Genomic DNA, 13,249 nt, shown 5'->3' on the forward strand with positions numbered 1-13,249 from the left:
ATTTTGTTAAGAATATCGCACCGATATCAGCATATAAGACTTTTGGCATTGTTCAGAACATCTTCGATCACCCTAAACAATCGTGAAAAGTCTAGTAATGAACCTGGCTGGACTTCCTAGCCATGACTCACTGCCTGTGGAACTTCGGCCTCAAGAGGGCGTAAAAATATATTGCAGTCGCTTAATAGCGGCTTACGTTGCATCACTTTCTATGATTGCATTTTGGAACTTTCGCACGTGGGCTGAACTCTGGACTCACAGAGCTTAATTTATTGCCCGAGATTAAGCGCTTGGATCCCCTCGCACGTCCAACCGTCGTAATTCGCTCGCTGTTACGAAGAGTCTGCTCTAAAATACGGGAGCATTTCTTCTCTGGTCGATATTGAGCGACCTTCGATGTGGACTGCTTGTCCAACTTTCAACGTTAGCGCATCGATCCTCGACTTTGCCAAGAAGAAAAATTTGTTGCGCGCACATGCTGTGCGAGATATTTTTAGATCGAGGTGATAAATGCGCAAATTTATATGTCCCTTGGATAGGTGATTATCCTACCTGTATTTTGATGTGTTTTATGGCTGTATTTTTTTAGCCATGGCATAGAACCAGGGGTCCTGCAGGGATAATGTTTAGCCGAATTGCTAATCTTCAAACAATGTTCTTCAGCGTCTTGTTTTGCGTAACTATCAGCTGTATGTAGTAAGTGACTTTACAATTCAGGATGTCTGTTTACTTTCTGTACATGAGAATGAGTGGTTTAATCCTTTCAGTAACTTTCCTCTACACAGAAGCTTTTTATACGTTGTTTAAGAGAGGTCCTCAGCTAAATATGTTACCTAATACGGCAGATTTTGAAAGTAATGTTAGCTATTTCGGAAATGAACTTCAAAAGGCGGTCACTGATTCTTCTTATTTATATAATGAGATTGAAAGGCCACATTCTTCATTTTAGAATCAAAGCGAAGCTTTATTTCGTTCGACGTTCTTAAACGTAAGGTAACCCCAAAGCTGTGGTTCGCACCGCTTTCTAGTTCTGGCGCTTTCCCTGGGCTGGTAATATGCAAGAGCAGGGAATTGAGAACAGAAAATGAATGCGAAGATTGTACACATTGCTTTGTCACTAAAGAGTGTTATTACAATCTTGCCAAACTACCCATAACCAACTGGGAGTTATTGGCCAGATTCACTACTTGCAGCGATCGGGATCAGCCATTCAGCTGCATTGTCGCAAAGAATGGCCACGTGTTTTTATAGCCACGTCTTTCTTGGGCTACGCGAAAATTTTGGTCTGTCTGTCTGTCTGTCTGTCTGTCTGTCTGTGTGCCCCTCGATTCGGTCGCCTGGCCAAACGCCTTGAACGAGACGTTTATATAGGCAAAACATTTCCATACTACTAAATCTGGTAGGATACTTCATACCTGTCCACATTGTTCAGCATACAGAACACATTAGGAGTATTTAAAGCGAAACATAAATACCTAATGGATAATAGCAGTGTTCTTTTAATTAAAAGTCGACGTGGGCGTAATTCTTGTGTTAGAGAACCAAAGCACCAAGAACATTATTTTAACTCCGAAATCCAAAAAGGGCGCGTACTCGAGCCACGAGCTCATTGCTCGAGCGCCAAGCCAGGAGAATATGCGCTCTATTAAATTCAGCGAACCGTTTACCCTGGGAGTACCGAGAACGGAAGGGAACAGCGTAGGAGGTGGGCCAGGGAAACAGTAGAGGCAGTCACGTTGTAGGAGTAGTATACTGTCGTCTTTCAACGACATTTCTAGCGAAGAGAGCGTGCCCGCGGTCATTTTTTTCGAGTGTAGGAAGAAATGTGGACCCAAAAACCTTTTGTAAACATAGGCAACATCAATCACAGTGATTCTGAAAACAGGAAGATTGTCGCCTAATAATGCTTTGATGCAACTAAAAGTCTAGAACACGTAGACGCTCCTTATGATGCAGTGAATGCGAAATCATTAGTGTTGAATTGTCGAATGAATATGCGGTACTGTGTGCACCGCCTGTTGCATTGACGATGACGTCGTGGCGCGTCTGATTCGCCTTTTACAGTTATAGACAAATGACGCGATAAGGAAAATATGAACCAGAACACACCAATAGCGTAAGTTTTTCCCTGAAAGTCCAATCGACGCGTGGCGTAATTGTAGAAACAAAGTTGGGAAATGTGGCTTTCCAAATATACCAAGAGCATGACATTATTGGACCTCCACGAACGGTACTCTTTAATTTTGCGTGTTTTGGATCATATTTTAGAGTTCATTTATCCCTGACTGTACATGGCAATGCCTGCTCGCCATCTGTTGAGGCAGCACCATACGATAGCAGTTATTACACAGCTGCTGTTGAGGTATGCGCCTCGCAGACCGCGGCAGCTACAGCTGTCACACGCCTGAGTTCTCCCTCACCGCCGTCTCCGCTGCAGCGCTCCCTATCTTCTTCGTGGTAAGCGATTTCACTTCCACTGTCGCCTAATTTTAACCGCTGGTTTGGCTCTCTTTGCCGTGTCCCGCCGCTACCGCTCCTCTTGAGCGTCGGATTGTCGTGGGCAGATACGTTTCACAGCTGCAATTGATGTAAATGGTTGAGTGGCCACCGCGTATGAACCACACCGGTGACATAAGAGAACAAGTGCCACGTGGAGTGTATCGAGCTCAGTTTGTGGGCAGTCATGAGGTGGCGCTGACATTGCCGCCACCTTCTTCACATCGGCCTGGGCGGAAACGGTCCAGTGGGGCGACTGTGTGTTCTCCTTATTACCATCAGCATTCCCCCTCCGTGTCTTTTAAAGCGAAGTTTTGTGTTCTCCACTGACTGCGTTTGTAACACGAAAACGTCCTGCGCGAAAGCGAACTTTCTCTGGCGATGATGATGAATGAACGAGGGTTAAGCGAAGGAAAAAACAAAACGCTTCACTGCCCGGAATGGAAACTGGGTCCCTCTCGTTATGAAGCCGGCGTCTATCCGATTGCCCCATTTCAAAATGGAAGAAACTCAGTCCAAATTTAGACGACAACCGAAGAATCCGTCACGAGAAAGCTTCGCGTTCAACCATCGGCGTCGTTAGATGGAGAGGTGCTTTGTTTTATTTGTTTTTCTTTTCGTTACTGGAGCTGAGAGGCTTGGGCAATATCCCTTGTCAGCGTTATTAGCGGAAACGTCCTTTGCTAGTCGCCTAATTGCCGCTTTTGCAGTATTACGTTGAAATTACTCCAGTAGGCATCAGTAAATGTCTCTAACCCACGCTTCAAAGTCAAAGGCCACAATTTATTCCCAATGTTTACTTTTAGTCAGCCTGGATTATAGATCGAGCTGTGTAGGTTGAGGGGAACCCTCCTCTTCTCGCATTCGAAGGACCTGCGTTCGAATCCGAGCCAGTGATGAAATTTTGAACTTTTGTTTTGAACTGAATTATTTATTGGCTGCTCTTCTTCGCATTAGGGTGTCATTTCAAGCGTTCATTGCCGAGGTTGTCGGCAATGGCCGACAGCTCGGCCATTGCCGATCTGTCGGCCATTTTATGTACACTCGGCGGAAAAATAAGCCGGAGAATGTGAGCGTGTGGCAAAACGCATCGCCGCGCCATCTGACGTTGCACTTCTGGTGTCGAGACACCGATGTGCGCGTGCGCATCCAACCTCTGTATACTACCTTGTCTTTTACTTCGCTTCAAGTGGAAAAGCTGATAGCATTGAGCGCTTGTCGCTAGGGGTCAATTTTTGTTCTCAGTGCATCTAGCTGACACAGGCTACAACGGCGGACGGTAAGGGTGAAGCGTGGTTTGCTCTATCTGCCTCGTTCTGAGAAAGGACGCATTGCAACGATGTTTTGATATCTTAGTTTTAATTGTGATAGCGTTTGTTTGAGTGCCTTAAAGCTAAAATTTTGGTCTAAGTCTGTGCCAAGCAATTGAAAGCGTATTGCAACACATATTAATTGTTTTTGTTCTTTTTTGTCAAACTCACGACTGCGCCGATCTCTGCTTCCATTTTTCCCCGTCAATACCGGTTTTAGTAGGTGTTTGAGGTGACCTCTCATAACACTCTATTCAAATGAACTATTTCTCGCCTCAATTCCTTCCCGTTTTGGTGTGCTCATTATTTGTTGCCAATAACTTCATGCTTTAGGCAAAAAATACCAAGCCGCGATGAAATTTTGTGTCACAAGTTTGTCACCGACACGGGCAAGATATGCTATCGGTCGGATCGGGGCCCAGAGAGCACCCTCGCTGTTCGCTGCAGAAGCATGCGCGAGCGAGCATGTCAGCAAAGAATCTGACCCCTGTTGCCAAACGCTGAATGTGATCAGCTTTGCCGCTTGAAGTGAAGCAAAAGACAGGATAGCGATCATGAAGTTCAGTAAAGCTTGATGTCGGGCTAGTTGGTGTAACATGCTTTTGAAGGTTAGTTGCCCTTGATGTGAACACAGAGACGGACACTGGAAAAGAACGTATACTTTCACGAGAAGACGGCATGATTGGGCGCGCATACGCACATGAATGTCTTGACACCAGAAGTGCAACGTCAGATGGCGCGGCGAGACATGTTCCCTCGCGCTCGCGTGCCCCGGCTTATTTTGCCGCCGGGTGTACCATCCGACGGCCGTTTTTTAAGAGCGGAGCTGTTTAGGCCGACACAAATCCATCCGTCGTAGACAGAAAACCCCGAAGCCTCAAGAAAAAAAATGTGGTTAGGGAGGTCCCGGGAGTCGAAGCCTTTACCTTTACGCCGTATAACCGGCAACCTAACCACAAGGCCACCCAAAAGGCCCGAGGGTACGGCCGGGTTAGCAGCGCTGGGGAACAATAACATGTGCAGCCTATTGGAAAGAAAAAGAACGCTTCTCGTGGTCGGAGTGGAACCTGGGTCCCTCGTGTTGTTTCAGTGGCGTCTATCCGATTGAGCTATCATGGTATTCCGGGCGCACAGCATTTCCTTCGGGTTAGTACCGCGGGCGTTCGCTTTGGACTTGGCCGCCGGTTCTAGCGCGGGCTAATACGGTCCACTTTGGGAGAGAGGGGAAAACCTGCGGACGAAACGATCCGGATCAGCCAGTCACGGAGAAATTTCAGCGGCACGTGATGACATATGGAGCGGAAGCTTGGCGCATTACTAAACAACAAGAAACCAAACTGTGGTCGGCTGAAGGGGCCATGGAACGAATAATGATCGGAGTAACACTTAAAAACATGAAACGAGTTTCCTGGTTCAGAGAACAAACTAGACCAGAATATATTGTAGTTCAAATAAAGAAAAAGAAATGGACTTGGGCTGGCCACGTAATTATACGAAATGAAAATTGGTGCACTACCAGTGAGAGAGTGGACACCGTGAGACAGGTCTAGAAAAAAGGGAAGGCCAATTACTCAATGGAGGGACGAGATAAGGACATTTGGAGGTAAAGAATGGACTCGAGCGGCGCTAGAACGAAAGGTTGGAGTTGCACGGCCTTCGTTCTGCAGTAGACCTGGTGGGCTGTTGACGATGATGATGATGACGCAACAGCCGGGTCTCCTACGAAGGGAGGGGGGCCGCCTGCTCTGCTGTTTCTCCAGGCTTGCACCACAACTGTACCTGCGCCAATTACTTGTGTCGTGGGCTCCAAATTTCCGACCTACATAGTTCGCCGGCCGCTAGTACGGTAGGCGCGGCGCCGCGCTCCTTACGGTCGCCGTATACAGCAGTGCTGATGAATCCGGTATACAGCGACGGACGACCATATTTCTTTGCTAAACTCGCGGCACCTTTTGTCAATGCATCCGTGTGGGCGGGTTGGTTGCTGTAGCTGTGACACATATTAAAACAACGCGGTAGGGACGACACAAAAAAAGAGGACATACAGGACTAGCGCTGGACATCAATTGAATTTCTGACCAGCCGCAAGAAAGATATACAGAAACGGCACTGCAGGCGCGAAGATGGGCGAAGTATTAAGGGAAATATCCGTGACACCCGTCGAAAGTCTGCATTCAGGTACTCTATTTGTTATTTTACTAGCCCATAATGCCGTGCTTACGCAGTTATTACCTGCATTCACGATGCACCAAGCTTCAAACATTTCACAGCAGGCCTGGCCCTTAAAGCAGCGCAATACGCGTTTCTTGAGGAGAAGTGGAACGCAGAGTGGAGCGTCCAGGCAGCAGCGGCAATGGTCACCTTAATGGCCCCCTACGCGGGCGCTTGACAAGCCGTACAGTGCTTACGGAGCCTGTCATTAATGGCCCCACCTGTCTGCCCGATACAATATTCCCCACACAAAAGAGGTACTTTGTACATAACACCTCGTTTGTAATCAACAAACGACGTGGCATGCTCCTTAGCGCCGCCGTTGCACTTTTTCTCGCCGTTCACGACAGAGCACATTCGTGCTAGGCTTTCCAGGGCGGAAAACACAACGTCCTCACTTCACTTCCAAGCCACTTTTTAAGGCGTTGGGAAATTTGGGCACGTATGGAACGACCACAGGCATCCTTTCTTTGCGAACTGCATCTCACACTTGACGTCTTGCCCCTGATTTCAGGTCAGGTCAAGAGGTTTTCCACCACCTGACGCTATTAATTCCCAAGTCAGCATCTTTCAAACGTGCAACTTGGGGCTGCGGCGACTTGGTGCTCACAGGACTTTCGAGGGCACCGCGAAGATAGCTAAAACCAATACCCGTTGTTAAGTTCGGGCCCCTCACTTATTAATTAAAACCGCCCGGCAACTCGATATCTTTCGCTGGAGTTAGCTTGTTTACCTGTATGGTGCTTGTTTTCCCGCCGGCCGAGCTAACTTGGGCGTGAGGGGCGCAAGGAGAAACTGCGGAGGCTTCTTTATTATTTGCCGCGCTTTTGTGTCCACCCGACGACTCGGCCCGGAGACGACGCATACAAACGCGTCGGTCACCTCATAATAGCTGAAAGCGATGTCAGCTTTCGAAGGAAGATTTCCTTGCGTTCGTTTGGGAAACTGGCGGTGGGGGACCATTGACATTTTAACGACCGCGATTACCGCCATGAGAAACCCCGAAGCGCACGGGAACTGAAGGTCGGTCAAGGGGTCAAACCTTGGGTCAAACATAAGAAGAGGGCACCAGACGTTATGTCTGTGACAGTTGCAATGCTCAAAGTTATTGGGCGAAGTTTCCGTTCGTCACGCGTATGAACCTGGCGATTCGGCGGCTGGGATGCGTCAATGGTTAGGCGACCAGGCTTTGTTAGGCTTAAAAATGTAAGAAACAGCGCAAAGGACGGGACGTAGAGTAGACGACAAACACGCGGCGCTGACTAACAACCAAGTTTTATTGCTTGCAGGCGGCTTATATACACATCTACACAGCAATGGAAAGGGAAAAAAGGAAAATACAGATAGCAAGGGAGGAGGAAAATACACAAGTTATTGTCACATGGTCATCGATAAGTAAACATGAACCAACCAGCCCACTTGCTCCCCGTTCTAAGATACTTTGTTAGGCGCTCCACGTGTTAACAAAGGAAAGGAATTTTTGGCGGCCTGGGGTACAATGATAGGTGACATGGTATGGATAATACTTTAAGACAAGCCGCCCTACAACCGATGGCCGGCGACAGGTTTGCTTTTAGTTGGTTGGTTTTCATGTGTTATATTCGTATTTTTTTGAACACCTGCAGGTTTCTGCGTGAAAGTGAGAGAGGTGGGCCACGTGACTATTTTGAACCTATTGTCACGGTGGCCAGTCAGGGGCCTAGTGTGGGCTAATGAAGGAGCCATCCTCACTTTCAAATTGGGACTTCCCTGTTTTGGGCCGGGTTTTAGGGGTGAAACCGAGGAGTTTGATGCTTTGGGGGACAGGATTGAAGAGAGGAGAGATTAAGAGAAGTGGAGAGAGGGGCGCCCCCGCTCGACGCGGGCCTTGCCCGACCTCTTTGTTGCGATCACGAGCCATGTGAGAGTTGTAAATACTACGTAGTGTAAATAAAGTGTACATATTGTAAATTTTGAGTTCGCTTATACTAGACCATTGTCGGATACGTGCCGTCAGCCAACGAACCAGCCAGTGGTCGTTTCATCGGATCATCTTTTCGATCATCGTCAGCAGCGACCGATTCACTTTGAAAGTTAACTGGTGCCGTGACCAGGATCGGTAGATATGGCTTTCGGCGGACGACGGAGGGGCTACTCCAAGGCTGGGGCGACATCTTGGTGAGAGGACCCAAGGAGCAGACGCTCAAAGCTGCAGCGGCGACACCCAGCCTTAGTCCGGGGGGACATCTTGGTGAGAGGCTCCGGGGAGCAGAAGCTCCAGGCTGCCGCGGCGAGTACTACCTCGATCGACAACGAGAGAGAGCTGCATTCTCTACGGCAGCACCCGGCGTCATCGGTGGCCGGCGTTCGAGAGTTCGAGCTCAAGTTCGGAAGCTGGGGCGACATCTTGGTGAGAGACCCCAGGGAGCACAAGCTCCAGGCTGCAGCGGCGAGTACGACCTCGATCGACAACGGGAGAGAGCTGCATTCTCTACGGCCGCACCCGGCGTCATCGGCGGCCGGCGTTCGAGAGTTCGAGCTCAAGTACGGAAGCTGCGGCGACATCTTGGTGAGAGGCCCCAGGGAGCAGACCCTCGAGGCTGCAGCTGCAGCGGCAACAAGAGGCCAGAGTCCGGGGTGACATCTTGGTGAGATACCCCGGGGAGCAGACGCTCCGCACCAAAGAGTCGACTTCGGAATCGGGAGAGAGCTGCATTCGCTGAGGCAGCACCCGGATCCAGCGGTGACGGGCGTTCGGTCGCCCGACTGAATGGGAGTCGTCGGCGAGGCGAAGACGAGGACCGCCTGTGAGCGCATCCTCGAACGGAGCGACAGCTCGGTGGGAGGCTCCGGAAGCACGGCTCCAAATCGAGCGTCGAGAGTGGCGTACCCCCCCCCCCCCCCCTTCCCCCGAGCACCGTACGGACAGCGGCGGCAAAGTGCCCTTTGCCCTTCTCCTTGGCGCGACCACTGCTGTCCGAGATTATTAAGTGGGAGTCGAGGAGCGCGTGATTCGGGGTTGTTTTTGCTGAGTTGCGTTAGCGTAAAGCTTCCACAATGGCAAGGGTCCTGTCACCTGAGGAGATGGAGCGACGAATGGCGGCAAACCTCGCGGCGATCGAGCAGCTCGAGCGCATACTTGCGCAGGCGACACGCGATTAGATAAGCGGCTCGCGAGGGAGAAGGAGCAGGCCAATCGTGCGGAAATCCCCCGGTAGCGGCCTGAGAGCCGAGACCGTCTCCCGTCGACGTTGCTTCCTATGTAGAAACGCCTGCCCCAAATAATTGTGTTTAGCCGGCAGACTGTGCACCACTAGTGAGAGCATGCGATCACGAGCCGGATTGTAGGGAGGCACGTGTTGAGGTGGAGTCCGCAGCGCAAGTTATAGAGCCCGAACCAGAGATACGCACACCGAGGGGCGGATAGTTAATGCATATCGTCGTGCTTGAATCCGAACCACGCGCTCCGAGTGGTGAGTGTGGGAAATCGGTTGGGGATGTATTGCCAGAAAGCACAGTCGAGTTTCTAGCGGGCTCATGCGAGCCCGAGGACCGAGGAAGCGGCAGGGCTGTGGGGCATGCGGTTCAGGATGAGGCGCGTGTATGCGTATCAGGGGAGCCGGTGGCACAACTGGCGGCGTCGCGAGGTTCTTGTTTCCCCGCTCCTGATCCGCCGAGTGCCAAAGGGCCGGAGTTGAGAGTGCGTCAAAGGGATGTATCTAGTTGCATGAGAAACGCAGTACGGCCGCGTGCCAACGCACGTATGAAAAAGCCTGCGCTAACTGCGCTGTTGGCATGGGAAAGCGGCCCTTCCGGTCTACAAAGGCCCACTTCGACTGTGGACAAGCCTAACGGCGAGGTTCCGTTAGGTGGGCGCTCTGGGCAATTCGGGGCTTGCTGAAGTCCGAGCTGTCTTTTCCGCCCCGAACGCCCTACTTTTAATCGTTCGCCTCTTCCTCTCCTGTCATCGGCTTAAACCATCCCTGCTGGCGTCCCTTTTGGTTTGTGTTGTGCTCATTCGGACAGCGGTGCTCGCGTCGATGTGTAGGATGAAGGGGAGCATGTGTATTTTGGGTGTGATAAATTTGATGCTGGGTCCGGGCACCGAGGTGAACTTTGAGTGAACGCCAGCCGGGTTAAACACTTTTTAGTTCCTGATGTGCATTGGGAGATAAGAATCCTGCTCGAGAACGCGAAGAGACGATGAACTATTTTTCGACGTTTTGTAACTTCTACAGAGGTAGCCACATGTTGTACCTTTGGGTTTGCCTTTGTGTTTTTTTTTCCTCGTTAAAGTGAAAGAAGGATTTTGCACGCGTTTACGGTGGTATTGTGGTTGATATTATTACTTTGTTTACTTTTTCAGTTTTCGCACATGTGTGCTGGGTATAAAGCGAAATCGCTTTTGTGAGTCAAGTTGTTGAAAGATGTCGCCTTTTTGTAGGCTAGAGGAGAGTTTCTCGATGTTTTCTTTCTTGGTATAATGTGTCCTTCGGGACAGTTTAAAGTTTGCATTCTGTATGGTACAGTTTTCGTTTGGTGTTTGAGTTTGCGGAAGCCACGCCGCCTTTCGTGAGTATAATGAGGAGATTGTGGTTGTACTTGGTTTTCTTTGCTGCAAGTGTCTGTTGGGACAGTAAAGACTTTACGTTTTGTTCCTGCGTAGTGTTTAAGCTACAGTACGTCTGGGAATGTTGAATGCTGCATTTTATGTTACGAGTGTTCTGAGTGACTTTCTTGGTTGGTATATATTGAGTTTTTAAACCCACAGCCAGTTTATGTTGTAGGTACAACTACTGAATGGACAACATTCTTGGTGGGAAGGTGTAAAGCTCGGGCTCCTCACTTATTAATTAAAACCGCCCGGCAACTAGACATCTTTCACTGGGATTAGCTTGTTTACCTGTATGGTGTTTGTTTTTACGCCGACCGAGCTGACTTCGGTGTGAGGGGCGCAAGGAGAAAACGCGGAGGCTTTGTTATTTGCCGCGCTTTTGTGTCCACCAGGCGAGCAGGCCCGGAGACGACGCATAAAAACGCGTCGGTCACCTCATAATAACTGAAAGCGATGTCAGCTTTCGAAGGAGAATTTCCTTGCGTTAGTTTTGGAAACCGGGGGAGGGGGACCGTTGACATTTTAACGACCGCGATTGCCGCAATGACACACCCCGAAGCGGACGGGAGCTGAAGGTCGGACAAGGGGTCAAAGCTTGGGTCAAACATAGGAAGAGGGCACCAGACGGTCTGTCTGTGACAGTTTCAATGCTCAAAGTTACTCGGCGAAGTTTCCATTCGTCACGCGTCTGAACCTGGCTACTCGGCGGCAGGGATGCGTCAATGGTTATGCGACCAGACTTTGTTAGGCGCTCCACGTGTTAACACAGGAAAGGAATTTTTGGCGGTGTGGGGCACAATCTTAGGCAGCATGGTATGGACATTACTTTAAGACAAGCCGCCCGACAACCGATGGCTGGCGAAAGGTTTGCTTTTCGTTGGTTGTTTTTTATGCGTTATATTCGTGTTTTGCTGAACACCTCCAGGTTTCTGTATGAGAGTGACAGGTTGGCCACGTGACTATTTTGAACCCACCTAGCCTTGTTTGTCACGGTGGCCAGCCAGTAGCCTAGTGTGGGCTAATGAAGGAGCCATCCTCACTTTCAAATTGGGACTTCCCTGTTTTGGGCGGGGCTTTAGCGGTGAAACCGAGGAGTTTGATGATTAGGGGGATAGGATTAAACAGACGAGAGGTTAAGAGAAACTGAGAGCGGGGCACCCCCGCTCGACGCGGCCCTTGCGAGACCTGTTCGTTGCGATCACAAGCCATGTGAGTTGTAAATAAGTAGTGTAAATTAAGTATAGATATTGTAAATTTTGGGTTTGCTTGGAGTAGACCGTCGTCGGCTACGTGCCGTCGGCCAACGAGCCAGCCAGTCGTCGTTTCATCGGATCATCTTTTCGTTCATCGTCATCGACGACCGATCCACTTTGAAAGTTAACCCCCTTTTCACTATCTTTGAATGAGCTCAACGATAATGTAAAATTGCCTTTTTTAGACTTCATTCATATTACCTTAATTCAGGAAACCGTCAGCAGGACCTTGAACTGAGCCCTCTGATACTCGCAACATTCCCTACAATTCGTCACCCCCCGGTCTATTTTTAAATAATCTCTCTCTCTCTCTCTCTCTCTCTCTCTCTCTCTCTCTCTCTCTCTCTCTCTCTCTCTCATTACCGTTTTTTCGCTTGCATGATTGACGTCGTGTTTGATGGTGCAATGAACTAAGAATTATGTCCATATTAATGAGCAAGAGGTTCATATTCAAGAACAGTGACACCACATTCTCTTTCTTATTTGCCAGGTTTATGGAGTATAAAGTAACCTTTTGCAAAAGATTTCCCCATGGCATTAAAAAAAGTTTTCAAAGGTACAACACTGCACCTGTTTCAGGGGATCTCCCAGAATGGAGCCCAGTGAAGCGTAGGTGTTGCGTTCGGGCGTTTCTAAGACCTTGGCAAGTCCACAACAGGTGTTCAACGTCAGCTTCTGACGCAGGAATCACACAGAAGGGGCATGTGTCCACAAACGGCGCGTGATAGCGGGCAGGGCAAGCGTGAGTAATTGCTGGGGTATAGGCCACCCCAACTCGAAGCCTCCGCAGCACGACCTCCTTTCAGCGAGCGAGCCCACTGGGGAGGTCAATTCAACGCGGTGGAACTAGAGGACGCATGGTGAGGCGGATGGTTTTCTTTTCCACCAGCAGTTATTCTATGGTGGATACTGTGAGAAGACGTAGTGGTCGTGGGAGGTCTTTGTGGCCGGCATGATCCGCCCCTGTGTGGGCAGAAAGGATGTCCCAGAGAATCCACAAAACCGATACAGAGCATGGATAAGTGTCCATAATCATGTGAGTTTATGTAGCCAGGCTTGAACAACGTGCAAAGGGACGTAAATCCCGAGGCGCTGCCGTTGAGTGAGTATAAAATTCCAACTTGACCCCACTAATCAATGTCGATGCAAGCGCCTTCAAAACCTTCCGAATGGTGGTAAGTTCTACTAGCAGGCTAGGAGGCTAGGGGGCGCACGGAGTGTCTCGTACGCGCAGCTTTGGTTTAAGGCATGGTAAAAGGGACACGTCAAGGCCGTGGGGCCGAAGCAGTCGTATGCCCCGGCGCCAACTAAAGCCTGGCCAACCAGCGAATGCGCCGTAGTCACCCAGTCAGGGACGTGAAAAATGACGGGGGGGGGGGGGGGGG

This window comes from Haemaphysalis longicornis, unplaced genomic scaffold (genome assembly GCF_048455015.1).
Source record: "Haemaphysalis longicornis isolate Haplotype H1 unplaced genomic scaffold, Haemaphysalis longicornis Haplotype H1 scaffold_1, whole genome shotgun sequence".
Lineage (NCBI taxonomy): Eukaryota > Metazoa > Arthropoda > Arachnida > Ixodida > Ixodidae > Haemaphysalis > Haemaphysalis longicornis.